Source organism: Penaeus chinensis, chromosome 29 (genome assembly GCF_019202785.1).
Source record: "Penaeus chinensis breed Huanghai No. 1 chromosome 29, ASM1920278v2, whole genome shotgun sequence".
NCBI classification, from domain to species: Eukaryota; Metazoa; Arthropoda; class Malacostraca; order Decapoda; family Penaeidae; genus Penaeus; species Penaeus chinensis.
This window is the reverse complement of record NC_061847.1, coordinates 12,787,330-12,794,307: the sequence shown is the minus strand read 5'-3', so window position 1 is coordinate 12,794,307 and position 6,978 is coordinate 12,787,330. Positions and strand designations below refer to the sequence as shown.

At 46.9% G+C, this 6,978-nt stretch overlaps 1 protein-coding gene across 4 annotated transcripts in view; it reads left to right on the top strand.

The window, feature by feature from the left end:
- Positions 1–6,978, top strand: part of LOC125040562 (dystrobrevin beta-like) — a 243,452-nt gene that overhangs the window by 186,990 nt on the left and 49,484 nt on the right. The window lies entirely within an intron of this gene.

The following is a 6,978-nucleotide window of genomic DNA, read 5'->3' as shown; positions in this document are numbered from 1 at the left end:
AGCACGGTCAGCTGACGCCTGCTGACACACAGAGATCCATGTTCAATCTTTTCCCACGGGAACGTCTTGGATATTTGATAATATTCGCTTATGTAAGCCGTGGTTCTGTCGTATGTATATTGCCTCCGAACTCCGGTGTCGCATGCACAGACTCAATCAGGCAGTCAGTGTTGCGCTGTGTTTCTGGTGCCTCCAGGCGTTGCTTGGAGGAGAATGGAGAAGGAGAGGGGAAGAGGGAAGGGGAGAGAGGGAGAGAGGGCGAGGTAGAAGAAGAGGGAGAGGAAAAGAGAAAGATGGAGGGGGAGAGAGGGAAGGGATGGGAAAGAGGGGGGGGAGGGAAAAAGGTAGGGGGGGAAGTGAGAGAGCGGAAGAAGGAGAAGAAGACAGGCAGAGAGAAAAAATTATTATAGGTATTGACTCCGTTCTTACCTTGCAGGTTCACATTTCATCTTGTGAGTAAGTAAACATAGGCACGCAAATGGGCCTGCGCTCACGCCCCAAAGCCCAAACAAAGACGGGCAGGGGGAAAAGGAGCCAGACAGTTGAAAGCTTGGGGTGAAAAGCAGTCAGTCAGCAGGGGAGACAGTTCGAGATCCCTAAAGGGCCCAATTTTTCCCAACCCGAGTGGGAGAAAGCAAAAAAACAAAGAACCGGGTTTAATAACTAAAGGGCAAGGTACTGGAGGATATAATTTAAAATTTCCATTTGAAAAACAAATAATGCACGAAAAAATGTGTAAAGAATAGGCAAAAAGCGGACGGGGCATCAGCTGTAAAGGGAGGGGGGGCTGTCCCAAAGTAGACGTCGGTGGAGGGGGGCGGGAGGGAAACGTGCAAAGGTCACCCGCTTTCCTCCCCCGGGGTCCCCTGACTTTGGGGGAAAACCACGCCCTGTTGAGAGTTTTTGGACGGGGGACGTGAGAGGGAGGGGAAAGGGAAAAGGCAGGGGGATTTTTTTTGGGATATGAATTTTTATTAAGGAAATATTACATAAAGGGATGACGCGACATGCAGGTCCGCACAATGTCATGCATAAAACTTCGCTTTGAATTCCTTTTAAAGATATACTTTGGTAAAAAGATCCTTGGACTTCTATTATATTTTTTCATTTGTTGAGTCTGCTCAGTTAGATTATTTATTTCAGCATGCAATGAGGCTGGCTGTGGATCCCAGTCCCTTTTAAGCCCCCACGCGGTTTTTCCCTTTTTTATTTTTCTTTTACCCCGAGCTCCCATGCTATTTTACCCTTTCATATGTGTCTGGTTTCCCCCGGGTTTGGGGGTTTAAAAAGGGCAGACATGTGACCCGGGAAATTCCAAATTTTTGATGTCATTTGTAAACTCTGATGAATATTCCGCAGCCTGGTCCGCCATATGATTCAACTGTATATGTGGAATGCGTAAAAATTATATATTTTATATATTATATTTATATATTTATTTTTTAAATATACATTTTCCTTTATGGTTGGGGGGGGCGGGGAATCGTTCCCCTTTAAAATTTATGGGTTGTAGCTAAGTCTAAAATCTTTTTTCCCTTGACCAGGAAACCCCATATGACGCAATCAAAATTTTCGCCAAATTCATGTTTAAATTGGAAAACTAACCTTTAAAATCCCTAACCGGGCCTTATTTTGGCGGGGGGGGGGAAGGGATGTGAAAGCCGGAAAACCAGGGAAAGGATGGTTTCCGAGGATCGCTAATCCGCCCCCCGATCAAAAATCCCTTCTCGGGGGCCTTTTCTCACGGGTTCATGAAGACCCAATCAGGGAAATTGACTGCCCCTTTTAGGGAAATTGTTGACAGCGGTTACATAAATCGAGTACACTCACACTCCCACACACCCCAACTCAACCCCCCCAACTCACACTAACATCATCACTCACTCCCCCTCACTCATCACTCACACCCCTCCCCACACTCACACTCAAAACACCCCACTACTCACTCACTCACTCACTCACTCACTCACTCACCCCACTCACTCCTCCCCTCACCACACCCACACACACCACCACTAAACTCATTTAAATCACTCCCCACTCACATCACATTTCCACAAACACTAACACTCCCCAATCACTCACTCACTCATAAACTCCACTCACTAAATCACTCCCACTAAATCCTCACTCATTCTTCTCACTCACTCACTCACTCCCCAAAACCAACACACACCCCAACACACACACACACACACACACATCTCACTCATCACTAACTCATTTCATCATCACTCACTCACTCACCCCAATCACCACTCACTCACACACTCACTAAACTCTCATCACACTAAACCAACACAAAAACACTCAAAATCACATCACACTCACACTCAAAATCACACTCACACTCCCCACTCCCCACTCACTCACTCATTTCACCAAAAACCCCACTCTCATTTCATCACTCATCATTACTCACTCACTCCCCTCACTCACACAACCACACACACAACAACTCACACTCCCCCTCACATACACTCAAATCACACTACTTCATCACTCCCTCACTCACTCATCACTCACTCACTCATCACACACACACCTCACCTCACCTCACCCCTCATTTCTCCTCATTCACCATTAACCCCACTCTCTCACTCACTCACTCACTCACACACACACACACACACAACTCACACACACACTCACACTCACACTCACACTCACACTCACACTCACACTCATCACTCACACTCACTTCTTCACTCACTCACTCACTCACTCACTCAATCACTCACACTCACACACCACCACCACAATCACTCACACTCACACTAACTCATTCACTCACTCTTTCACTAACTCACTCATCACTCATCACTCACACACACACCACACACACACACACACACACACAAACACACCACACACAAACACACACCACACACACACGTACATACATATTTTTTTTTTATATATATATTATATATATTTATATTTATATATATACACATATATACACATTTATACACACATATATACATATATACATACACATACATACACACATATATACAAAGGGCAGATGTCGATTGTTAAAGCCGTATACAGGCCTAAACAGCCCGATTCGTAAGGTGATTCTCTGATGCCAATACACTATTCAGAGTAATACAAAAGACAAGAGGGGAAGAAGCGAAATGCTAGGAAGAGATAAGAAAGATAAAGGAGCTTATCCCCTTGCCGGTGTTATTATGCAGGATATTAGTCATTAGTTCCTTTTGGAGGGCTCGGGTTGCAGGACACGCTCTGATGCCGAGAGGCTCCATGAGTATAGACGGATTCTCTATCCGCTAGATGGACCATTTATGGCACTTCATCTCATAGAGAAGCCGTCTCTGTAGAAAGTTTTTTTTATGCTTACATCATCTTACTCTAATTTGAATATTTGGTAAGTTCCGGCGCACTATTCCTCTCTTGAAAGCAAGAAATTTTGGTTTTGTCACTAGTCAGTGCATGTTGTTTCATGTTCATACCTCTCAGAGAAAGAGAGAGAGGGGGAAGGAGAGAGAGTATGAGAGAGAGAAAGAGAAAGAGAGAGTATGGAGGGAGCATGAGAGAGGAGTGAGAGAGATGAGAGGAGAGTGAGAGAGATGAGGAGAGAGGAGAGGCATGGGAAGGGGAGAAGAGTGAGATGAGAGAGCGGGGAGGGGAGTGATGAGAGCATGAGAGAGAAGAGGAGAGCGCTTGAGGGGGAGAAAGAGAGATGAGAGAGAGAGAAGAGTGCAGAGGAGAGAGGGAGAGTGAGGAGCATGTGGAGAGAGGAGAGGGAGGAGCGAGATGAGAGGAGAGAGAGATGGAGAGAGAGACGGGAGAAGAGATGAGAGACGGGTGAGAGGAGAGATGGGAGATAGATGAGAGAGAAGAGAGAGAGAAGGAGTGAAGAGAGGTAGATAGAGAAGAGAGAGTGAGAGAAGGAGAGAGAGAGAGGAATGAGGAGAGTGAGAGTGAGAGAGAGGGGAGGAGACGAGAAAGAGAGAGAGAGAGGAGAGGAGAGAGGGAGAAAAGGAGAGGATTAGAGAGAGAGAGGGAGAGGAGAGGAGAGTGAAGAGAGGAGGAGAGAGGAGATGATGAGGAGAGGAGAGTTGACGGAGAGAGAGAGGAGAGAGAGAGTGAGAGAGGAGAGCAGAGGAGAGAGATGGAAGATGAGAGAGAGGAGGTAGAGAGGAGAGAAGGAGGATGAGGAGCAGAGAGAAGAGAGAGAGAGGGAGAGAAGAGAGAGAGGGAGAGAGTGAGAGTGAAGAGAGAGCTGAGAGGGAGAGAGAGAGAGGAAGGAGAGAGGAGAGAGTGAGAGAATGAGAGAGAGAAGAGAGAGAAGAGAGGAGAGAGACAGGAGAAGAGAGAGAGAGAGAGGGAGAAGAGAGGAGAGAGGGAGAGAAGGAGGGGAGAGAAGAGAGAGGAGGGGGGAGGTGGGAGGGGGGAGGGTGAGAGGAGGGAGAGAGGAGGTGAGAGAGGGAGGAGAGAGAGAGATGAGAGGTGAGAGAGAGAGGAGAGAGGATGATGAGAGAGAGGAGAGAGAGAGGGGGGTAGGAGAGGTGAGAGAGAGAGAGAGAGAGAGAATGAGGTGAGGGGGGAGAAGATCATTGAGAGAGAGAGGAGAGAGAGAGAGAGAGAGAGAGAAGAGGGGAGAGGAGAAGCAGAGAGAGGAGAGGAGAGGATGAGAGAGAGGAGGAGAAGAGAGAGGAGAGAGAGAGTGTGGAGAGAGAGAGAGAGGTGGAGGAGAGGGAGAGAGATGAGTGAGAGAGAGAGAGGGAGAGGAGAGAGAGAGAGAGGAATGGAGAGAGAGAGTGGGAGATTGGAGAGAGATGAGGAGGAGAGGAGAGAGTGAGAGAGAGAGAGAGAGAGAGGAGAGAGAGAGAGAGAGAGAGAGAGGAGGAGAGAGAGAGGTGAGAGAGGAGAGCATGAGAGTGGGAGGAGAGAGAGAGAGAGAGAGAGAGTGAGATCATGAGAGACGGAAGATTTGAGAGAGAGAGAGGAGAGAGAGGCGAGACGAGAGAGAGAGGAGAGAGAGAGAAATGTGGGAGTGAGAGAGTGAGAGGAGACAGAGAGCGAGAAAGAGTTGAGAGAGTGGAGAATGAGAGGAGAGAGAGAGAGAGACGTGAGAAGGAGAGAGATGATGAGCTGAGAGGAGAGGCGAGAGGGAGACGTGCATGAGAGAGAGAGAGGGAGTATGAGAGAATTGTGGAGGGGGGAGAGAGAGAGAGTGTGACGAGAGGGAGAGAGAAGTGAGAGTGCAAGGAGAGTGAGTGTTGAGAGAGAAGGAGAGACGAGAGAAGAGAGTAGCCACTATAGTGAGTGAGTATGAGAGTGTGGAGAGAGTGGAGGGAGAGGAGAGAGAGAGTGAGAGAGAAGCGAGGGAGAGTTGAGAGAGAGAGAGAGAGAGAGTGCATGAGAGAGAGAGAGGGAGTATGAGAGAATGAGAGAGAGGGAGAGAGGGAGAGTGGCGGAGAGTGGAAGAGTGAGTGAGTGAGGAGTGAGAGAGACGAGAGAGAGAGAGAAGAGAGAGAGAGAGCAGAGTGAGGGAGGAGGATGAGGAGAGAGGTTGAGAGAGAGGAGGGATGAGAGTGATGAATGATGAGTTGAGATTACACGAAGAAGGAAAAGGAGAATGATAGTTCGAAATTAAAGGATGTGTACGGTTAGCGTTCGAGGAATTTGGGTCGCCTTATGCACTGCAAATATTTAATGAACTATTGATACACAAGACGTTTGAGGAAGGCTATTATTTATTTATATACGGTATTCTGGGTCCGGGAAGGCTCGAGGGTACATAATGCGCGGTTTGCCCATTACCACCAATTACCTCCAACCACGATATGTTTAGCGTTTTGTTTTTTTCATTTTAAGAAAAACTACTGGAATGCTTTTATTAATCGCATTGATATTCAAATCTGGTTTGTCTACGGGGGGGGGGGGGGGAATTTGTGCAACGAACGCTCATGCGATACAGTTTATTTTTTTAAGTTCGATTCTCTTTTACTACACACTCGTAGCTCACAAATACACACGCACAAATACAAACGCAAACGCACACACAGGCACAGACACAGAACCAAAAAAACGCACACACAAACACACACAGACACAAACGCACACATTAGACACAAACGCGCACACAGACACAAACACACAATACCAAACACAAAACGCAAACGCACCCACAGCACAGAACACAGCCCAAAATGGACGCACTCACAATCAACACAAGACAAAACGCACACACAGACACAAACGCACACAGACACAAACAGACACACAAACACAAACGCAAACGCACACACAGACACAAACAAACACAAACAAAACACAAACGCAAACGCAAAGCACACGCAGACATAGACACAAAAACAAACGCACACACAGACACAAACACAGATAAACACACGTATGTGCGTTCCTTTGTGCGAGGGTTTTCAGTGATCGGCCTCTCCACGAGCAGACGCGTTGCTTCGCCTCCTCGGGGAGCGCGCGAGCAGAAGGCACAGATCCTGTCAAGTCGAGCTTCACAGGAGGAGCCTCTTGTGTGGAATCAAACAGTAGCGCCTGCAAGAATGAATGAAGCTGCGTTTCTTTTGTTACTGTTTCTGTTGCATTTCCTCTTGTATAAATTAGGCAGCAAGTGTGAAGCAAAGAAATGAGAATGGAAATGGTTTCGAGACTAGATAATGTATTACGCGTCAGCAATATGATTATAACGTGCGGTCGATAATAGAACGGGAAAAGGGTAATTGCATGATTATCGTAATGATGGTGAATTATAGAATTAATTGATTTTAATTAGGCTTCAATGTTTATTTTAGGGAATTGATTTTCCCGCCAGTGAAGTGTGCTTCAAAACGGCAAATCATCGAGTATCCGATTCCTCTCATGGTCCGTCAAAGGTTCGCCGCGATGATAAAACGGAAAAAACAAACTTGTTAAGGCTTATTCCTCGCCTCTTTCTGTTTATTTCCATGGCAATGTCGCTTTTTTCACCCG